At 35.9% G+C, this 23,497-nt stretch overlaps 1 protein-coding gene and 1 long non-coding RNA gene across 3 annotated transcripts in view; one reads left to right on the plus strand and one right to left on the minus strand.

Annotated features, from left to right (window-relative positions):
* LOC107593461 (lipoma HMGIC fusion partner homolog) overlaps nt 1-23,497 on the minus strand; it is a 138,559-nt gene that overhangs the window by 27,837 nt on the left and 87,225 nt on the right. The gene's annotated exons all lie outside the window — the stretch shown is intronic.
* On the plus strand, nt 21,523-22,558 carry LOC107593462 (uncharacterized). The gene is made up of 3 exons (XR_001610091.1): nt 21,523-21,549; nt 21,946-22,073; nt 22,169-22,558. It is a non-coding gene; the product is annotated as an uncharacterized lncRNA (long non-coding RNA).

Genomic DNA, 23,497 nt, shown 5'->3' on the forward strand with positions numbered 1-23,497 from the left:
TGTGTTTCGTTGTGAAAGCGAAACTACTTTGTTTGGCCTTCCAAGAGGACGATATCCGCTTCGTCATGCCTGGAGCTGATCCGTGCTGGTCGCTGAGGAAATACATCAACTTTGTGCTGTGGATCGCCGGATCGGCTTTCACCGTGGACGAAGCGGAGTCCAGCCCGGGGTCGTCACATGTGGTTGCCGCAAGCCCGCCGGACGCTCCTTCATCGAATCCGCCGGCCGCGCCGTTCTCAATCCCGCCACGCCTCCCCTCACTCAAGTCCGCCCGCCTCCGCTCACTCTAGGCCGCCGGCAGTCGCTCACTCTAGGCCTCCGCTCACTTTAGCCCATTGTGTGTTTCGTTGTGAAAGCGAAACTACTTTGTTTGGCATTCCAAAAGAGGACACGACTAGAAATCAGTGGCTAAGTTGTATTTACAACACTGTTCCAGAACAGTTTGTAGCGTCTGGACCACTCAAACACACAATATATATTTTGTTAGCTAGATTTAACAAATACTCTGTAACACCCCAGGGAGCCGAATAGGCCCCTGGTTCCATGGCAACCCTGACACCTGATACATTTACGACCTCCTGGATTTTAGGTGAAGAAAATCGCTTCCTTGCCCATAAGGAAAATCCACAAGGGAAGGACTTTTCTTTGCTAATTAATTAATAGGAAAACCTTTCTTTGAATGAACACACATGATCCTTCAGGTCATTGGGTATATTATTGTCATCGTGTATTTTGTCTTTGAAATTGTATACTGTTATGCAGGCTTATAATCGAAACACACTCCTGTCAGCTTACATATATATAACTCTACCATGTTTAGTATCTATGAATTCGTATTCGGATGATCTAATTGAGAGTGTATATTGTATGTTTACACCTACGCAACATATTAGTGTTCTAAGAGTCTTTAGTAATTTTTATCCAAGTTTCATATGCAAATTACCATGCTTCAAACAAAGGGCCATAAAAACGCCCCAGTACTCAGAACTCCCACTTGAGATTCCGGACTTCCTCATTGGACAAGCCCATCTTGAGAGGCGTGAATCTTTGCAGGCTTTAAAGGCCGCACTTCATGTGACCCGCCCAGTCGGTGGTTTGTTGAATTTCTGAGAAGACGCTCCAACGCTCCAGAACATCATAAGCTCGTGCCAGGCTTCGGCCTTGTCCTTTCCATTCATCAAGATCCTCTGACATCCTGGTAGAGTAGACTACAATGCCGGCTGTTCTGACTCACAGACTCTAGGTAAGCTTTTTATATTTAAAGAATTTGCACCAATTCAAATGCAAGTTTTGAGCAGTGTAGAGTAGCACTTGTTGTTTGTCATTTCTCCGATCACAAATGCAGACATGGTTTTATGTTTACGTGGCGCAATGCAATGCGTAAAAAGACAGTATAAGTCATTATAATCCATAATTATGTCCCCATTGGATGCAACAAATGCCTAGTTTATAATGGGTTTTAATGTTTTTGTCTCATCGCTCCGGCCGGACAAGGCATCACAATATGGTATAATAATGTGTATTTTTAACTTTAAACCGCTTAAACACATTTCATTACACCAAATACACAAAATAATGTTCTTTTTAGCAACATCATATGACCCCTTTAATCTATACACTGCTGTACACAGTTTGAGCAAGGTGGGAGATGTCCTTACAGACACACACACACCCACGCAAAAAGACGTTGAGATATTAATCCGGACTTGAGAGATGCAATCCTAAATGCCCTCTAGAATGTATATTAAATTAATTAATTATATAAATATGTATATTATATTCCTATTACTTGTTTCGCTTCCGTTTCAGTTTTTATAACATTTCTTACTATGTGTAAGTAAGTTGTTGTTTTTAGCATGGGTGTTTGGCAGTGTTATTTTTTAGGATTACTGATAAACTACTGTCATTTGATTTATATTATTTGTATTTGTTATTTATTTTAATTTTAGTTACATTATGTCTGAATTTATTATGTCTATATAGGTATTTTATTAAGTTTGTAGTTTTATTTAATTTGAGTTATTTTAATACTTCAACAAACTAAATGGAAATTAAATAATATATATATTGAATTTATAAATGTGTACGTACATATACAGTATATATGTATGTGTGTGTGGTTGTACATACACATTGTAGTTGTTTTTTTGGTGTTTGGCTTAGTGTTATGTTAGAATCATTATTATACCCTTATACCTTTTGTTCTTTAATATTTTGAATTGTTTTTAGCTTTATTTTTTGTTTTTCATTTAAATGTTAAGTTTTGAAATTTTGTTGCATGCATTTGTCATTTTTATTTAATCTCTTTATTTTAAAATGTATATAGCTAGTATTTATAAAGTTTTAGCTTTTAGTTTTGGATCTGTTTTTAGTTGTTTTAATACTACAATTGATCGCTTCTATTGTCCTCATTTGTAAGTTGCTTTGGATAAAAGCGTCTATTAAATGATTAAATAAATAAATAAAATAAATAAATATTAAGACATCATCACAATGTCCATTTACATTTGGAAGTGTGAATTAGAAATGTCTTATTGATTCCAATGTTTTTTAAAGGCAAGCTCTAAATGAAACTATGTCACACCCTTAAAAATTGCATAACTCTATCTAATTGTAAGATAAAAGATGACAGCGTCTTATACATTATGTCAAAGAAAGAAGCAGATCTAACCGTTTTTTTTATGAACACAAAAGTAATCTGTACAGAATTTTATTAAAAAAAAGAAAGAAAGAAAAGCTAATCTAGGAGCGTGTCAAAGAGAAATGCAGAAGAATGACGAGGCAGCATAAATAAGACAAGATAATAGGTGCTTCTCAAACAAAAGGCTGCATCCTAGTGAGTCTGCATGCTGCATGGTTACGTTAAATCTGCAGTCCGTAACTTTTTTGTGTTCAAAATTTACACAATTTATATAATAGTACACCATGAATCCATTTTCCAAACCGTGTTTTTGGCTTGTCCTGAATCACTACGGTACACCGATAATAAGTGTTTATATTTGGACTATTTTAGACTGGTTCGGGTAGCTACCGCTGCGGAGTAGCCCAGTACCTGCGTGATTCGTCATAGACATAAACAGAAAGAAGTAGCTCCGGCTACAGTGTTCTTCCGCAAGACGCACGCATTTCTGTTTATTAAGCGCAAGAACGCCAAAAGTTACGAACTGCAGCTTTAAGAATTCCTTCCCAAGACTTCTTGGGCATGTTTTATTAAGTAGTTCCCCCGTTTTAGTCATAAATTTGTGGTCTCAATATCTTGTACAGTTAATATTTAAATATATTTTAATATGTAAAAAAATTCTATGAAATACTATACATAAATAATAACATAAAATACAATGGAAATGTTATTTATTTCCCTTTAACCAATAAACGTTTTGTGGCTATATTTTGGAGAGCTTACGAACAAGTCCTGCTTTAAGAATATGGGATTACATCTCTGCCACAATTCTGCGTGCGAAAGATCATATTTTGAGCGAGTTTTGTGGAGAAAATGTTTGTCTCGCAAAGGAGAAAGTATTTTGAGCGCACAAAAATAAATTTTGCATTTCAAATAAGTTTTTGGATGTGTGCAGACCTTCTCTTTTGCACGTGCAACGTTTCACTAGCTTGCTCACCTGATGCCCGCCCTCATTGCTCTCTAAATGCCAACAGCTTGCTTGCTCAACACAACCCAGCGTTACAATATGCCATAATTCCAGCCAGAGACGAGGCTGCTAAATTCTGATTGGCTATATAATATATATAATTATTCATGAAGGCTGGAAGTGAAAAATGTCTTATATTCAGGTGTGCATAATTATTAAGCAGATTTTCTTTTACAGATAAAATTAGCCAAAAAATAAATTTAACTCAGACTGAAAGTCAAAAATTATTAAATGCCCATGAGAAATATTCAAAACGAATACAATACTAGAAATTGCAAAGGTAATGCATAACCATTGGACAGCAAAATGCTCAGTGGGTCAGCAGGGTCAGTCAAAAATATGTGGAGAAGAAAAGATACATGTTAACTGCAAAAGAATTAGGAATTAAGGTGAAGAATTAGGTATGAAATCACCAGGAACCATTTACTCTACAGCGCCACCATTTTCCAGAACTGCAACCTACCTGGAGTCTCCAGAAGTACAAGGTGTCAGGTTCTCAGAGACTTAGGTTAAGTATAGAATCCTAAAAAAATTACCCCTACTTAATAAGAATCACATTGTCATGAATCCGGTCCATGAACTTCCGTCTGCTAGCCATCAGAGGTCACCCTTTCCATTTTCATTGACTCTTGCAGTACACACTGTTGCATATCACCCCGGACTACATATCCCATCATTCATTGCACTGATTGCACACAGCTGTTTCATATCATTCACTCACTATATAACACTCACTCAAACAACCATTCTCTGTCGAGTATTGCTTAGTCTGTTATTATTCCTAGTTTCTGTTATCCTGCCCGTTTTGCCTTGCCTTGTCTGTTTTCTCAATCTTTGCCTGTTTCTGATCTTTGCCTGTTTTCCTGGATTTTTCCCTCTAGTCTCGCCCTTGTGATTCTGTCTGCCGATTGTTGACCTACGCTAGCCCTAGGACTATTCTTGTGTTTTGCCCGCCATATACCTGTTTGCCATTGTTCGACCCTGCCAGTTATGACCACGTCTCTTAAATAAAAGCTTGCAGATGGATCCTCACGTCTCATCAGCCCCGTTACACACATACTGAAGTATAGTAAAATATTTGAAGACTGATTTGTATATATATACACAGTAAAAACAGAGTGTTAAATTAACACTGCTCGGAGCATATATGGTCCCACTCTAAAAGAGTGTTAAAGAAAAGAGAAACCAGAATTACAGCTGACTTCAGCCACAGCCTTAGATGAGATCAACTAAAATAAAAGACATTAAATCTCTCAAGATCTCAGCAGAAGATGATTAATCCTTGCCACAAACAGCATCACCAGCTTCACACATTACTAACCAGTTTGAATTTTTGTTTGTCATGCGTCTATAAATGTCTTATTAAGAATTAACAGAGATTTAGATCTTAATGTTTATTGAAAATAATACAATTTGAAGTCACCGCTATGGAGATAAGCATTTGCTTTAGTTGGGCTCTTGACCCTTGACTTTTTAACAGTAGTTTTTCTCTGGTTGCTGTAAATGTGTTTATGAAACACGTTTATTATGGCAAGGAAACCAAGCAAAAATGTGTTCAGATTATATATGTTGTTTTTTTGGTAATGACATTGTTGTCATGTAGTAGACAGGTTCACTAAAGTCAGGTAACGTGCAATATAGTTAATGTTACTGATCGCAACAGTATTTTAATGAAATTATAGAAAGTGGTTTAAAAACACTTTGCCCACCAGTTTAAACATGCAGACATCAAGAATCAGCATATGAATCTCAACAATGGTGATGATCTTCAGACAGAGTCATGTTGCATTGCATTCTGGGTGCACCAATCATAACTCATCCATGGCTCCCAGCATGCATTGCGACATGAATAAATTATGCAGCTGCATTGTCTTAGTATTTTCTTTTATTTTTACTATTTGCTTTTATTTTTGTTATTTTTTGTTGTGACTTTTTACTGCCTTGTTGTGTGACGTTCAAAAGTGATCAGAATATTTTGTCACTATTGCTGAGATTCACATGCTGATTCTTCATGTCTATGAACATTTAAACCTCTTTATGAACCATATTTATAAAAGTCGTTTATGAAGGTTTTTCTCTCATTATCTCACATAACTGCAACGATATAGAAAGCATAAAGGCACTACAGTTTTAGATAAATTTCAATCAGAGACTCAGATGCATGACATGATTTTACCATAAAGTCCTTGCCATCACATATGTGTGTAACCAGCCTGGTCTCATGTTTATATGTAGGCATTAAAACAACATTTACAAGCACAAAACATACACTTTTGTACATTTTTATTAATGCTAAAACATACAATTTAGACGTATTTCAACGTTTAAAACGTACAAATCGCTACGTATTTTTAGCTAAAAATTTTTTAAAAATATTTACGTATCTTTATATCAAGATATTCGTATCAATGCATTTTTATCATTTTATCAATAAGCAATTTAGATTTTTAGACCCTTTAACCTACCCCCAAACCTAAACCTACCCATTTTATAGCGAATGTGCATTTTTTATCATTTTATTAATACGCAATTTCGATTTTTAGACCCTTTAACCTACCCCTAAACCTTAACCTACCTATATAGCGAATATAAAACGCAAATTACCGAAATACGCAGGAAAATAACCATTTTAGTAACAATATAGCATTAAAATATTTTTATAGTCGCTAATTCCACTCCTACCTATAAACCTAAACATTTCTGTACAGTATAAGAAAAACATGACAGACAGATAAATGCAATTACAGTCATTTATTTATTGCAAAAATGTCAAAAGCAGTACCAAAAGTAATCCAAATGACGATGCGTTGCACCCGCAGTCCTCTCTGGCGCAATACAGTAGGTTTGTGTGATCCAGAGCAGAATTTATGTTGTTAATCGCTGAAAATATTATCCAGTTAATTTTCCCGATCCACTCCGTGAACTTGTGAAGGCGCCGCATCATTCAAACACAGAAACACGACATGTCGCAATCTGTGACGAATGCAGGCGAGAGCCAATGAGCGTTTGAAGCGGCAACATTTGAATTTGTAAAGAGCGCGTCAGTCAGCGCGGGCTTTGCTGCTCACGGACACTAGACTCGCTGCTCGGGATGGAGAAGAAGATCACCGAATAAAGGCTTGGATTTGGGTCTGTTCTTCGCAGTCCTATGGATTCGGAAGATTTGGATTACAGCGCACTAATAAAATTGTTTCATTTCGTAATTAAGTTGCATTTTTGGTGTATTTTATAGTTCTATTGTCAGTCACAGCATGTTGGAGAAAACGCCTTTTGTGGCCCATAGCAATCAAAGTAAACATGACATGACAAGTAAATGATAAACGATTGCAGAAATGTTATTTTAAGGTTTAAAGTGAAGTCGTGTTTAACATTTATGTAGCCATATTCTTGGAAACAAGCTGGCAGCAGAAATCACACAACAAAACGAAATGTTATAATTTCATAAGTTAAATGAGTAAACAATTTAATAATGCAATTGAAAACAAGGTAATTCATATGACAACTAAAACCTAATAAAATGAATGCCGCGATTTCAATATTCATAAGGATTCATTTTTAGGTGTCGTCAATTTTGTACATTTAAATGCTGAAAATATATAAATATTTGTACGTTTAGAGACTGAAAATACATCAGTATTGTACATTTAGTGCCTGTAAAAACATACGTATATATACATTTTACAGAACCACATTCTATGTAAAATACATACGAATTATCATGAGATCCCATTGGTGTAACACACACAATTGTGCCAGCTAAAAAACAAACTTAAATTTAAAAAGAAATGTTATAATTTCATAAGTTAAATGAGTAAACAATTTAATAATGCAATTGAAAACAAGGTAATTCATATGACAACTAAAACCTAATAAAATGAATGCCGCGATTTCAATATTCATAAGGATTCATTTTTAGGTGTCGTCAATTTTGTACATTTAAATGCTGAAAATATATAAATATTTGTACGTTTAGAGACTGAAAATACATCAGTATTGTACATTTAGTGCCTGTAAAAACATACGTATATATACATTTTACAGAACCACATTCTATGTAAAATACATACGAATTATCATGAGATCCCATTGGTATAACACACACAATTGTGCCAGCTAAAAAACAAACTTAAATTTAAAAAGTCAAAGGTCAAGAGGCAACTAAAGCAACCACTATTCACAAAAACGGTAAGTTGAAAAAAAAACACCTAAACATTAATTCTCAATAAAGAACTTCTGTTTTAGATAGTCTAATGGCTTAGTAATGCATTAAGCTGGTGATGCTGTTTGTAGAGTTGTTCAATCATATTCTGCTGAGATCTTGAGAGGTTTAATGTCTTCTTTTATTTCAGTTGATTTGATCTAAGTCTGTGGCTGAAGCCAGTTGTAATTCTTGTTTCTCTTTTCTTCAGTGATTCTGCTTGTTAACAGCAGGTGTTCATCACTAATGCTCAATCAGCACTTAATTAATCACATAATTATCTCATTAACTTTAACACTGCTTCAGTGTTACTTTAACACTCTTTTAGAGTGGGACCATATATGCTCCGAGCAGTGTTAATTTAACACGCTGGATTTTACTGTGTAGGCTTTATAGACAGATAAGTTGAGAGTGATTCTTGAAGGACCAGCACCACATCCTCTTGTACCACTGTTTGAAGAATTTATTTTCCAGAATCTGGCAGTAAGTTTTGGGAGTTGATTTTTAGTCCATCTCAAGATTTTATCTGTAAAAAATAACCTGCTTAATAATTATGCACACCTGAATATAAGGTGTTTTTCACTTCCAGCCTTCATGAACAATAATATGTAGATTATAAGTGATTAAATACAAGATTAATAGTAGTTATTAAGATTGAGTTTGTTTGGAATTGGTAAAATGTGCTTGGAAAAAAATATAATCAGAATATCAACTTGCAAAATAATTATGCATGCACTGTATTTTTCCTCTTCTGCTGTAGTGGTAATGCAAGAAATGTGACTGGTTGTCAAGGCAGCAAATCAGAATTTAGCAGCCTTGTCTCTGATTGCCTGGAATTATGGCATATTGTAACGCTGGGTTGTGTTGAGCCTTTGGCATTTAGAGAGCACTGAGGGCGGGCATCAAGGGAGCAAGCTAATGAAACGTTGCACGCACAAAAGAGAAGGTCTGCACACATCCAAAAACTTATTTTAAATGCAAAATTGATTTTCGTGCGTTCTAAATACTTTTTTCTTTGCGAAACGAACATTTTTTTTCCACAAAACTCCGATTGCGTGTGTGCAAAATGCACTTTTGTGTGCTCAAAATATCTTTCGCATGCAGAATTGTGGCAGAGATCTATGCCTATATAAGAACAAATGTGCAATGAAACTGTGAGTTCTAATTAGGCTACTAACTCCGTGAGAACATGTGTTTGATTCCCAGGGAATGCAGGAACCGTATACCTTGAATACATTTGAAGTGGTTCTGGATAAAGCATCTGCCAGATATGCAAATATAACTCCATCCAAAAGAACACTGAGATTTAGGCTAGTATGCAACCCATATATCAACATGCTTCAAAACCACTCCGACCACATTAGTAACCAACAAAAACACCATACAGCATGAGTTTTACATTACATAAGTGGAAAGCACCACTGAAACATGTAAAAATACTAGAGTTTTTTCCAATGAGCCTTCATCAAACAAAATCATCCAAAAGAAAGAAAGCTTCTTGATTTTGTGATCAGTGCCACTAAAAGTTTTAGCACCACAGAAATTTAAAAACTTTGCGTTTATATAATCTTTGCTGCAGCAGAGACACAAATGTGTTTGCCAACAGCCCAGCCATGTTTGTGACTCTAATGTATTCGTGCTGAATATTAAACAAAATAATAAATTCTCTTTCAAGTCGTCAGTAATGTCAAGAGATAAAGAGGCGTGTGATCAGCTAGAAATGCCCCGCAGCACTCAAAAGTAAAAACAAAAGGGGTACAGCCTCCTCCATCCTAAAAAATTAAAGGAACGCAGCATGAGGGATTTTTTTTGTCTTCATTAATCATAAAGTGGGTGCTGTCCTCATTTTAGCACTGAGAGACCTATAACACTAATTCTGCTAATTAGCATAGTGATAAAACTGTATTTCTGTTATCCATCCTTCATTTAGTTACGGACATTTTAATTTGAGCTGTTATTGCATAAAGATTGTTAGAGATTAAAAAGTGGATGAAAAAATCCAATTATTGTTGTTGAACATTCAGTTCATAAAAATAAATACGTTTTTTAAAACAGACGATAAAGGAAAGCAGGAAGTGCAGAAGAACAAAGGCTGTTCTTCTCATCCTGTTCCTCTTCTGGAGCAGGATGACAAGGAGAAATGGGGAAACGGTTTCATTGCCTATTGATCATCAGACCAAAGTGTTGCTTCTGTCTTTTATCTTTTCATTTTTTTCCCCCTCATTGTTCACACACTTCGTTTGCCAAAGAATTTAGTCAGGAATATTCCTTCACCACAAAAATTATGCATATTACTCCCTTTTTTTTTCTCTCAAATGGGAAAGTGTGCCAAATAATGATAGTGTTCCTGTGCGTACTCTCCATGGGAGAAGGAGGTGAGGCAACATGGCTAATCATCATCTCAAGATCTGAGACCGACTGAACATTAGAAATGCTCCCCAGCATAACACGTCTATTATAAAATGGCCTGTCATTTGTCAAAAAACATTTCTAACTAAAATTAAACAGTTATATGGAAGACGGCTCTTATCATTTGTGGTTTTATCAAGTTGAGTTTGGCTAGGGCAAGCTGTCTTGATATTGTGTTTTGGTCTAAAAACCTCTGGTATGGATCTCAGATTATCGTCTCAAACAAGACTGCAGTGTATTTCCTCCAATAAATGTCTATTGGTCTGAGTCTGGATCCTGGAGGATCAATTCTTGATTCCAACTCAGTTTCAAGTAAAGCAACCAACGATCAGGACACCTGAATCTGCATCAATAAAACCATATACAGTCCCACCTCAAGGCATGTGTTTTAAAACTAGCGCCCACCATATAAAGTCTGTAATTTTTCCATCTTTATTTGATTGCATTTCATTAAGAGTTTTTCCCCCTGAAGTTTAATCCCATCCTCCACACTTACTATGTGGGTTACTGAAAGACTGAGATGGACAGAGGGTAGGTGGAGATTATCAAGAATGGAAACAGCAACTTTATTGATGTGCCAAGAAACCACAGGGAGGTGGAGGTTCTGAGTGCCAGCTAGGAGAAGCACTTGTTCACAGGCCTTCAAAGTTGCTCTCGAAAAAACTGGGCTATGATGTGTCTCTTGTCTTTCTGTTTCCTGTTACATCAAACTTTGTGACCTCTGTTTTTCTACTTCAATGATAGACACAAACAAAAACCCCGCAAATGCGCTGATTATTCAGGTTGAAAGTGGCAAGTTCTAAACCACCATAAACATGCTATAATGAATTCCATCTATTTCAGAGAGGTTTTGACATGCAGCAAGAGGTGCTTTGGTTTATAGAAGCACCCTTGTCGTGGGAAAGGAAAATTACTTACTACAAAAATGTACAGCTCTGTTTCAGTGACTGATGTTGCTGATGGTTATTCTGGAGAATTTCTGATACACTTGTAACACTATTTTATATGTCTGGCATTATAATGTGTAATTTTATGACTGTGTTAGAGAAACAGAATATTGAGGTATAAATCAACAAAACAATTCATTTGTAATACTTGATTATGACTGGTCAGTTGTTGCATTCTGCAGTCAAATATACACTGAACAAAATTATAAACGCAACACTTTTGTTTTTGCCCCCATATTTCATGAGCTGAACTCAAAGATCTAAGACTTTTTCTATGTACACAAAAGGCCTATTTCTCTCAAATATTGTTCACAAATCTGTCTAAATCTGTGTTAGTGAGCACTTCTCATTTGCCGAGATAATCCATCCACCTCACAGGTGTGGCATATCAAGATGCTGATTAGACAGCATGATTATTGCACAGGTGTGCCTTAGGCTGGCCACAATAAAAGGCCACTCTAAAATGATAGCTTTATCACACAGCACAATGCCACAGATGTCGCAAGTTTTGAGGGAGCGTGCAATTGTACCAGAAAACCAAAATACCTGTAGCAGTGCTAGTTTAATGTCTCTCATTTCACTCACAATAGAAATCAAAAAATATTTTCATTACATGTCCATTTCTTTCTTTAGTAAGTAGCCATTTTTTTGGATAAGCGGTATAAAGAGTCTCTTAGGGTCTCGGCTTATGACCTTATTTTTTGCAATTTTCATAATTAGTGTAATTCATGATATGGCAAAAAAAAAAAGTTAGACATTTTGAAGAGCAAAAATTTACATATCCTTTGAACACTGAAACTTAAGTATTTTTACTTCTTTTTGTTTTGTTTATTCATAATTGGCAAGTTTAGTTGTTTGTAATTATTAAAAATTTTGTTAAAAATTTAATTTAATTTTGAACAACGCAAAACTCTTATTATTGCTAGCCTTTAAAGTCAGATGTTGGCCAGACAATATTGGCATATACCAGTTGGCATGGCAACCAGCAGATTGGGACTGTTGACAACCATCTGAACAGGTGGATGTGGGTGAGATCATTATATGAAAAATACTTTTGCAACAGGCATTCATCCATGTGCCAAGGGTCAACACAAACTATTCCTCACTATCCATCTAAAATCTACGACAATCTCTCACCTTCTATTAAGATCAGACACCTGCATTTGAGAAGACATCGATCACTGGGAGTGTAAAAACAGTCCATTACAGGCTGCCATTAGTATCGTCCATTAAAGAAGCATTCAATATCCACTCCTGAGTGGGTCATAACTGTTAATGCATGCGCACGCTCTGTGATTATCTCTCTAAGTGCCATTCATTCAGTCTGGCCTGAAAGCCAACTACCTCTTACATCCCTACAGGTAATTAAAGATTAAATCACATGATCAGAATACTGAACTAGAGTCTTTAATCAAAGTGGTAAACGTTAAAAGCAGAGCAGACCCCATGTTTAGGACACCCTACCAGACCAGTTGCCTATTGGTTGAACTTGGAAATGACAGACAGAAAAAAAACACAAAAACCTAAAAAAAACACCCAAGGAGTGCATTATTTGTCTAATAAATCAATGGCTTGTTGTCAGTTATTCCTTTATGCACAAAAAGTGGTTCAATAACGTTGAATGTTACAGGAACTGATTATTGCAAATGCAGATACCACTGTGTTCTGGTTAAATAATTTTTATTTTATTTATTTATTGCTAAGGTTTGAATATGGTGGTGTGTTCTTTATGACAGCTTTCCTAAAAAAATATCCTATTCATAAAATAACAAATATCCCAATATACCGCCTTGCTTACAGTATCGCAATGTATTGCAATATATCACAACATATCGTATTGCAACCCCTGTATTGTGATACGTATCATATAGCCAGATTCTTGCCAATACACAGCCCTAGTGGTTGCCATGGCGACCATTTTACGTTCCGCCATAACCAAATTATGTATGTTGTGTCATATCTCCTGAATCAAACAAGATAACAGAGAAAAGGTGACGTCTACCCCTATATTTTAATGGTCAAGGATTACAATGATACCATATACAAAAACGTAAACTGTTCAGGTGAAGAGTTAATGGTGAAATCAGCAATGTGAGAAGGAAATGGAGTTCTGGCATGAAACTCTAGATGGTGCAGTCCGATAGGTCTAACTCAATCTGACCTAATGACATCATTATCACATGGTTCAGGTGAATCGAGGTGATTCATGTATGCTATATGGGGGTTATTTCACGTATGTTATATTTGCAGCAGCAATATTTCTTACATGCTCACAGCAGCATGTTGTGGATGTATTGGCAGTAGCAAGTCTCGGTACTTGCTCTGCCGCAGCAGCGTAGCAGATCTATTCCGCCAAGACCAAATACATTAACATTGTCAGGTACATTACCATGCCAATCCCTCCGAGAGTTGTCATGACAGAAATAACATTATATGAGCATCACAGTATCACAGCATTTACAAAAGTCCATATTATGGCTATTCATTTTTTATTCAATAGCACAATAAAAGATTGTTTTAATTATATAAAATGTAACAAATTAATTAATTAGAGCTTTTCTGGGTACTCAAAGCACTTTACATGGAAGGGGGGAATCACCTCAACCACCACCAATGTGCAGCATCTACCTGGATGATGCGACAGCAGCCATATTGCACCAGATATTGCTACCACAAACCAGCTTAACTAATATTTTATTCAACAGTACAATAAAATTGTTTTCAAGAATACAGTCATACATTTCAGAGATATAAAAAAATATAATTTCAAGTAAGTGTATTTTCCTTACCTCTCAGGCAGAGTCTGACAATCTTAACCCTTGTATGAATCCTAGTTTCTCCTAAAGTTCTGTCTGTGGGATATAATTTTATACCTGAAGACAAAAGGGCTAGAAACAACAGATACTGTTAGGACCTTCCTGCTGGAGATCCTGCAATCTACGAGACATTCCTGGGGAATGCTGTTCCTTTGTTATTCTAATGGCATGGACCATTTGGTTCACACCTTTTATAGACACAGTTACATTATTTCTTTCACAGAATGACCAACTGAATGTTAACCGATCAGGTTTCAGCAGTGACCATTCAACTGAGACTGCTTTACTGTCGGTAAGTATAGCCCTGCAGATTGCAAAAGCTGATTCAAAATCATCAGTTCTTATTCTGCTGGATCTATCTGCCACTTTTGACACTGTGAATCATCAGATTCTCCTGTCTACCATCACAGGATCTGCACTCCACTGGTTCGAATCTTATCTCACAGGTAGGTCTTTCAGGGTTTCCTGGTGAGGAGAGGTATCCAAAGAACATCAACTGGTCAGAGGGTTTCATCAGGGATCAGTTCTTGGACCCCTCCTATTCACCATATACACAGATTTCATCATCCTGCTAGGTTCATCAAAAACTATTCTTTGGTGACCAGCTGACCTTCAAGGACCATATTGTAAAGACGTCTCGATCATGCAGGTTTCAGAAAGGCATTTTCGTTCACTTTTCCTGGCTGGTGAAATGATCTTCCCACAATCGCAGTAATTAACAGAACACCCAACACATTATCTGACATCAACACTAATTTAATCCCATACCCGACACATTTGACATAAAAACTGGGACCCAAACTGCACCTGCATTAAATCTCCTACACGAGGTAGACAAAACTCATTTATTAAAACTTTTATTCAAATTGTGAATAGATTAAATACAGAAAGCAAGCAAAGAGCACTACCTTTAATATAATCAGTACAGCTGTCAATCAGTGGCAGATTGGCTACATTGCTCAGCGTGTACTGGACCGAGTAAAATAGTCTTGGTTATTGGACCCGCAACCCGCCCGTGCTTGTCAACGTCCGGCTTGCACTTGCACCACACCCTACACATATACATAAATATAGTCAGGGTTTGAAATTAACACCCGCCAACCCGCCAAGTCCGGGTAAAAATCAGCTGTGGCGGGTAACGCTGTCAAATCACTAGCCAATTTGGCAGGTTACTTTTCGTAAAAAAATCATACCCAGCGACGTAGCTACTAGCCATCGGGAGCACCGGGACATTCTCGGTGGGTCGATCGCTGAAGCGAGGGAGACCTCATATTAGACGCTGTTTTTAAATTACAGCCCACGCGAAACTGTAAAAAGCAAGTACTCCAAAAGTGTGAAGCTGCGCTACCCGGTTGCATCCGCCAGCCACGCGTTAAAGCAGAGCGGGATCAGTCTCCAGCACAGCACTGCGCTTCCGCCACGATTTATAAGAGATAAACAGCGCAAATCGCTCGATCCATTCAGAAATACACAGAATTGTGTTATACAGTTGTGTGATATGACAACATTAAAGGTTCTGCCTGAAAACAGCCACGACAAGGTAAAATGCATGTAAACAAACTTCAATGTAAACAAACTTTAATAGCTTATTTCTCTTTAAATGTTTCATTCTAATTAATTTGAATTTAAGTAAAATGTTAATCCAGTAAGAGCCTAATTTAGAGACACTTATAAATGAGGTGTTTTCCATTTACAAATATTATAAAGTTCTTAAAGGAATAGTTCACCCAAAAATTTAAACTGTCATCATTTAGGCTACTCAGCATCATGTCATTCCAAACCAGTATGCATTTCTTTCTTCTGTGGAACATAAAAGAAGATATTTTTAGAAATTCAAGAAATGTTTGTCCATACAGTAGAAATCAAGGGTAACCAAAATGTTTTTTTAACATTCTATAAAATATCTTTTGTGTTTTACAGAAGAAAGTAAGTCATACAGGTTTGGAAAGACATGAGCGTGAGGAAAGGATGACAGCATTTATTAGCAGTAAATTTCCTATGTTCTAGCACAAAATCAATGCTTAAACTGTCAAGTGCATTTCTATGTGACAAAATACAGTAGGCTATTAGTTTGTTGCATTTGCTATGAATTCAGAAATATATCATTATTTGTTTTTGTCCTCATTTATTTATTTATTTATTTATTTACTTACTCCAATTGAAGGCCCTATAACACAGAAAAACATTCACAGGGGACCTTGAGGGCCGGATAGGCTGGATTTGTCCAGGGCCGAATTTTAAGCCCAGTCCAGCCCTGTACGCGTCACTACGCAACAAATAATGGCATGGCGGGCGCACTGGTTTTCTTTGCATTGAAGCAATAACGAAAAATAAAAAAACGCCTGAAGACTTGCACCGTGTCTACACCAGATGTGACAAAATACTATAGAACCCATTATAATCGGTGATGCGGCCTACACTGGATGTGGCGCAGCACAGCACGACAAATCCCCGACAGTAAACTGATGCCTCGTTCTATTTATGACGTAGGCCTACTGTTTGACAAAGTACAAATTATTTGCAATGGTCACTTTGTCGCATCCAGTGTGGACAGCCTCAAGCTGTTGGCTTACCTCCGGACTTTTTTTATTATTATTTAATTTTTTTGGCTAGTAGAAATTATGAATGGCCGGTAAATTAAAAATGTAGTAGCCAAATTGGCTGGTGAGTGAAAAAGTTAATTTCAAACCCTGAATATAGTAATATCACCTTATTATAATATACCTAAAGTATGCCTGCATGCAGGACTCTGGCTTCCCCATTGTGGACAACATAATAAACAACTCTGGCCCCAGAGAGTGATTGTAAATTAAGTTGACATGAAATATGTTTGAAATTTCATTCTGCATCTTCTGAGATTTCATTGTAATCCTTCTCATAAAGTCACTAAATTAACCATTAAGTGTTCACCTGATTGAGTTGCCGTCTGTGTGTGATGTTAGAGCATTGTTGAGAGAGAACAAGAATGTATTGGAAACACATTACTGCCTACCCGACTCTGCCTGAGAGGTAAGGAAATACACTTATCTGAGATGATTTTTTTTATATCTGTGAAATATATGATATATTCTTGAAAACAATATTTTAATGTATTATTGAAGAAAATATTATCTAAGTATCAAAGAAAAAAACAATAGCCATAATATGGACTTTTGTGAATGCTGTGATCCTGTGATGCTCAGATACTGTTATTTCCTTTTCACATTGCTGATTTCACCATTAACTCTTCACCTGAACGGTTTGTTTTTGTATATGTATCATTGTAATTATTGACCATCAACACATAGGGGTAGACATCACCTTTTCTGTGTTATCATGTTTGGTTTAGGAGATATGACACAAAATACATAATTTGGTTATGGCGGAAAGTCAAATGGTCGCCATGGCAACCACGAGGGGTTTTTGCAATGGCTCCATTTCTGAAAATGTTTAGGGCTGTAAACTATACAAGTGTACCAAGTTTAATGCTTTTATGAAAAAGTGAACATTGCTTTCACATATCACCTGGACTATATATAAAATTATGAGCGAGAACATGGAAACAGGAACATGAGAAACAGGAAACAATAAACAAGATAAGACTATTAACACGAACTTCAAAACAAACAAACTCAAACACATTATTTTAGTGAAGATGTTTTTAGTAGGAAAAATTTTGAAGTGATTTTCAATTATTATTATTATTATTATTCCTATTATCATTATTAATATTAATACTACCCCTAAAAAATATTCAAATATGTACAGTAGAAAGCAAAGAAAAGCAGTCAAATGCCGTGTGAGAAAAACTTGATTGCTTTTATATTTATGATATTTTATGAGTTCATACATTTAAATTGTCACAAATCATTTTCAACTTTCACACAAAATCATTATCACTTGTGAGTTGCAAATTTCCTGACTAGGTGGTGGTTTTCTGGATTACATTTTGTTCATGGACTCTCAAGTTTTAGTTGGATATTTCCATAGGCAATATTTGCAGTGTTTATAAAACTAAACCTGAACGTCATTTCTAAATGTCGCTGAGATGCCAACATAACTGAATATTTGCCTTAATGCTGTGCAGCACAAGCATGCTGCTTTATGAAAAGTTGGTCTGTTTATCCAAGTAATAACGGTTGAAAGGTGAGTTCTTAATCCAGCCATCAGAGTTTTACATTCTCTACTGAAATGCTCTTTGGAGTGAGAACAAGGCTTTCTTCTTTCATCTCTCTGCATGTCTCGGGATCACTTGTACCTTTTGTCATCCTTTTCTGGTCCTCTTCAATAGTGCCTCAGGAATTCTGCATCGCTACTCTCTGGCCCACACAATACCATTCCGTTTACCATTCAAAGGGGCAGAAAGGAAAGGGCAGGGCAAAAAGAAATAAGCCCAGTTGAGTTTTAGGGAGCGAGGAGAATGGGAGCTGTGAATAGGTCACGTCAGAGCTGGTTTTAAAGAGCTGCTCTCAGAGGCTTTAAAAGAATGAGGAGCACAGTGAAAAATGGCCCACCGAGGGTTGAAGGCAGCGTGGTGGCTTTTGAGGTGAATGAACTGTCAGGATGGGACCTACCTCTCCCTCGGACACTTTCACAGGGACAAAGACTGATAGAAGGAGAAAAGAATGGGCAAACGGGAGCACAGGGACGAGAAGAGAATACAAGAGGATGTACAAGGAACAACTGACAGAAAGAGAGACGGATGAAGATGGATGAGGAAAAACCAACAGAAGCCAAAGTAAGGGCTCAAAATTCAGTGTAAAGATGCAATGCCTCATCAAAGCCATCAAAGACTGAATTATGCCTGCTCAGACCCACCTCGCCCCTAAGTATCAAAGTATACAGTTGTAAATGCTGTGTAAATGCATTTATGCCATCTCTGAGCAGCATTAAACAGTATGTAGACACCTAATGCCACTTCAGAAGCACTTCTGTGTCATCTTTTCAATGTAAATTTGACACTAGTTTTACAAAATAAGGCATAGTATTTATATAAATATTACAAATAATATTAATAATGTTACAATGTTTATTTTTATTAAAGACAACAATCCATTATAAATGATGTTACTATGCCCCATGACCAATACATAAATTTGTCAAGAAATGTAAAACATTTAATGAATTAAATTAATTAATGAAATGAAAATAAAATAAACAATATACTGACTTCTAAAGACATTGTTTGTATTCAATGCTTTCTTCAGCCACAAAATGTAATGTCTTTAAATGTTCTTAATTTTAGAGCTTTTCTCAGAAATATTGATATTAATTAACATATTAAATATATATTAATATTAACATATGAAAATATATATTATAAAAATGTACATTTTATATAATTAATATAACTATTAATAAATTATAAATATGAATAAAATCAATCTATAGTTAAATTATTTTATATAAAGGATTTAATTAATTTATTTCATTTTTTTTACTAAAAGTTTTAGTAATTTGCGGTTTTTTTAATTTATTTTTTTGTTTTTTTATATGTCTATATAGTTTTACCTCATGTTAGATTCTGCTCATACATGCAAACTGCATTATCTTAAATTTTACAGTCTCAATATACCATTATGCCTTCTTTATGGCTAAGGTCTCTTAAAACATTACACAACAGTCTTGTAAAATGTGAATATCTTTAGACTATTAGAATCATATTTTTCCAGAGTAGCCCATCCTCTTTGTCAGGTTTGTGATATGAATTTTGTTATTGCGACGTGCTTTGATATTCCCTTGCTATTTCTGTATAATTTCATCTCCTTTTACAGCCCAAACAGGATCAGAGCAGAATTTTTGCAGCAGCTTTTTACTACAGTGAATTTATCATTGCAGAAAGCTTTCCCATAATCCTGTGAGGGAGTGCTATGTATTCTTTTAGGGTCATTGAAAGGATGTACACCAGCAGCTTGGAGTGGGAGGGGATGGGGGTGGGCTACTTCGGTGGGAAAGTTTGTATCTGGAGTGCAGTAAGTGGAGGCTGTAGCAATTACGCATTGAAGACTGGATAGCTAAAACTCTTATACCATTAGACAGCTGAATTTGAGTGGATCAGATGTGTTTTAATTCCGATTATATCACTGTGTGAAGCAGTCTGGGAATGTGGCTCTGGCTTTAGGGCATTAGAGGGAGATTTGAGGCAAGTCAAAGTTCAAATCACTATAAATAAGCCATTGTTTTTCATTTGTGTCATCTTCATTAGTTCACATATAAAAGAGAAAATCTGTATGAAAGGGAAAGAGATGGCTGTCAGCCCATGAGAACAAGGTCGGGTCATATTGCATTAATCTCAGCAGACACTGACCCAATGAAGACAGAGGTCAAGGCATGCTAATGAACAGTACTAGATTATTTAAAGAAGTAGATTAACCAAAAATTAAAATGTAATTATGAGGACTTTAGCAATTTAAGACATTACGCTGCAATATTTTTTTTTTTCTGTAAAGATGCTTTAAAATAATCTGTATTGTGTTTCTTAATAAAATTGACAACTTAATTTAAAGTGCTTTCACACCACAACATACATACATTAGTATTTCTATGTTATGTTATTGTATGCTGGTTGCACCAAATAACTTTGATTTGGGGACAAAAGTATTAATAAACAGCTAAGCAATTTTGTTAAAAATATATTTATTACCATATAAAATAACTGTATTTGTTTGCCAGAATTTCATTATTTTAATTAATTAATCTTTCAACATTATTATATTAGGAAAGTTTTGTTGTTGTTGTTTGTTTACACTACCATTTAAAAGTATGGGGTCAGTAAGATTTTTATTGTAAAAAAAAAAAAGAAAAAAAAGAAGTCTCTTAAGCTGACCAAGCTGCAAAAAATAAAAGAATTATATATATAATGACACAAGGAAGAGTGCCGTAGGTAATCACACACAGCAAATTTCTGGAGTTGAAAAATCAGGAGTTAGGCAAAAAAGAATGAAAGAGTTAGATTTCTGGAGTTTATTTTTTAACTCTGCATGTGTTATGGGATACTCCCTGGCTGTGTTTTATTTTGGAGTTCATTAATTGGTGTTGAGGAGCGTGTTTTAACACCACATCTGGAGTTAAATGTTGAGAAGTGCGCCACGACACGACCCTGGTTCTGCAGCACAAAGGACTTGTACTTCATCGTGAGGTAGGTAAAAGCGTATTTACATATAAAAAAAACTTTCAAAATGTTCGATATTTTCTGACAGAAACACGTTTTGTCGTAGCTGTTACGTTATACTGTGTACTAACGTCAATGATCGTGGCGAACTTGGTGCTGAACGTAACTCATATTTTCTCCGTTTTTCCGAGCATGTTTTGTGCGGGCTTTTTTTTTTTCGATGTGAAGCAGCCAACATTAGTTAACCGTTTTTCCATTCTCCGTGTTCCTGAAAATGAGTGTTTTGCCATCAAATTAAAGTAGTGACTCAGCTCAAGAAACATCATATTCAGCTTCCATAAACTAATGCCGACGAGGTAGTTTCTTTTATCCAGTAATGCAGCCTTATGTCTGTCAGATAGCCTTATGTTTTACATGAAAGCTGTACTGAATGATGATCCAGGTACGGTCATCATCAAAATAGTAATGTTGTTACTTGAGTCAATCAATCTTCTATTTAAAAAGTTTTTATTAATTATTTCCCAAAAGCATTTTTCCCAAAAATTCTGCGAAAAACACTTAATACAGTTATTTCTTAAAATTGTCAATTAATAAAGCTCATCAGTAAATTCATGCTTTGGGAATGCTGTTCATAACTATTTACATTAAAAAAAACATGATGCGTGTAAGAACATAGTAAGAGTAACAGTTCCCTTGGCTTTGGGCGTGCACAACTATAATAACTACCCCACTAATAGTTCGTAATTTTAAGATATTATGATGCACAATACACAGGGGTAACTTAGAGATGCCATAAACAGACTAGTTTGAAATAACTACTGTTATTTTCTGACTCCAGAATGGGACAGTGACATGGCTTCTCTACTTGTCCTGCTGGATCTTCTTACTCCACAATCAGCTGGAAGAAAGCAGCCCAAGAAGATCAGTGTTGGAGAGGCAACATATCATCTGGTGAAATTTCATAAGGTTTGTTAAGACAGCTCTATCCTATTCCAAATATTGTACGTAATGCCTATGTTTAAACAAATTGTTTATAAAGGGACATTTGTGTTGTGTTTCAGTCATGCCAAAGTCTTGATGATCATCTCCTGACCACTAATGGAAACCCTCAACCATATCTTCTTGCTTCAGGGTCTTCAAAAGCACAGGTTTCCACATTTTACATTGTCTTGGACAGAAAAGGTTTGCCTTGTCAGTCATGTACATCCTTGGGTACTTTTGACTGAGCAAGTCCAATTTTGTTTTCAGTGTGAATGATCATAATGCTCTGTCCAGCCTGTACACATGTTTGCAGACAACTATGTACAAAATTGATATAGATACAGCTGAAGAAACTCCAAAAGTCAAAGAACTGAGAGCAAGGCTGTTGAACAAGCAGTAATTGTCTTATTCAACCAAAATGTTAAGTTGTTTCCTCTGCACTTCATCCTTTGGTTCAGCTTTGCATTTGTTCAGGCATTTGAGTCATTACTGTCTTGTTTGCAAGCCAAGGCAGATTTATCCAAATTAAATCCCCATAAAAACCAGTGATGTCTTACAGTATTGCCGGATTGGTAATCGTTTCAGCAGTACAAGCAGATGTCAATGCTACTTCCCTTGAAAGAGACCTCTGCAGTTCTTTGGCAGAAACTCAATTTGTCCACATGGCTACTATGTCATTCCTGAAACCCATACATCTCACTTCAGCAATCCCCACTTCATCCCTATTGATCTGTTGTCCACTGTCAGTGAGATTTTTAGTCAATAGCCGAATTGATTGAATCAAACCCTTAGAAAATCAAGCCCTGTTAATTATCTGAGAATGTTTTCACAGCAAATTAAAAAACATTAAATCTAATTTAAAGGTATAGTTTACTAAAAAATGAACATTTTTAATTAAATTTTTAATGTAATTTTTATTTTATTTAATAATTTAATTTAATTTTTGATCATTTAATGGCTTTTCTTCTCTAATAAATACGAATTTCTGTCTTTGCCATTTATATATAAAATATATACATGACTTCAGAAGACATGGGATATAGCACATGAACCATACATGTATATGGACCATGGACCACTTTTATGATGCATAATTTTTATAGCTTGAAAGCTCCTGAACCCATACTTCATAATTTCTCTATCGTTTCTCATGTCCCATCAGTGCACATGAGAGTGAGTAAAAAATGACAACTTCCATTTTTGGATGAACTGTTCCTTTAAATTAAGCTGTATTCTGATTTTCTTGGAGAAATGTGAGAGTTAATACGGCGTGTGGGATGATGATAAACTGCAGTCTCGCAGTAAATGACTTTAAGATTGATATCAGAAGCTCACAACTCCGATTTAACAGACCAGATGAGGGGAGCCATTGAGGTGCAGCTGGTAGGAAGAGGAATGGTAAAATCATT

This window comes from Sinocyclocheilus grahami, unplaced genomic scaffold, assembly GCF_001515645.1.
Source record: "Sinocyclocheilus grahami isolate Dianchi unplaced genomic scaffold, SAMN03320097.WGS_v1.1 scaffold171.1, whole genome shotgun sequence".
NCBI lineage: Eukaryota > Metazoa > Chordata > Actinopteri > Cypriniformes > Cyprinidae > Sinocyclocheilus > Sinocyclocheilus grahami.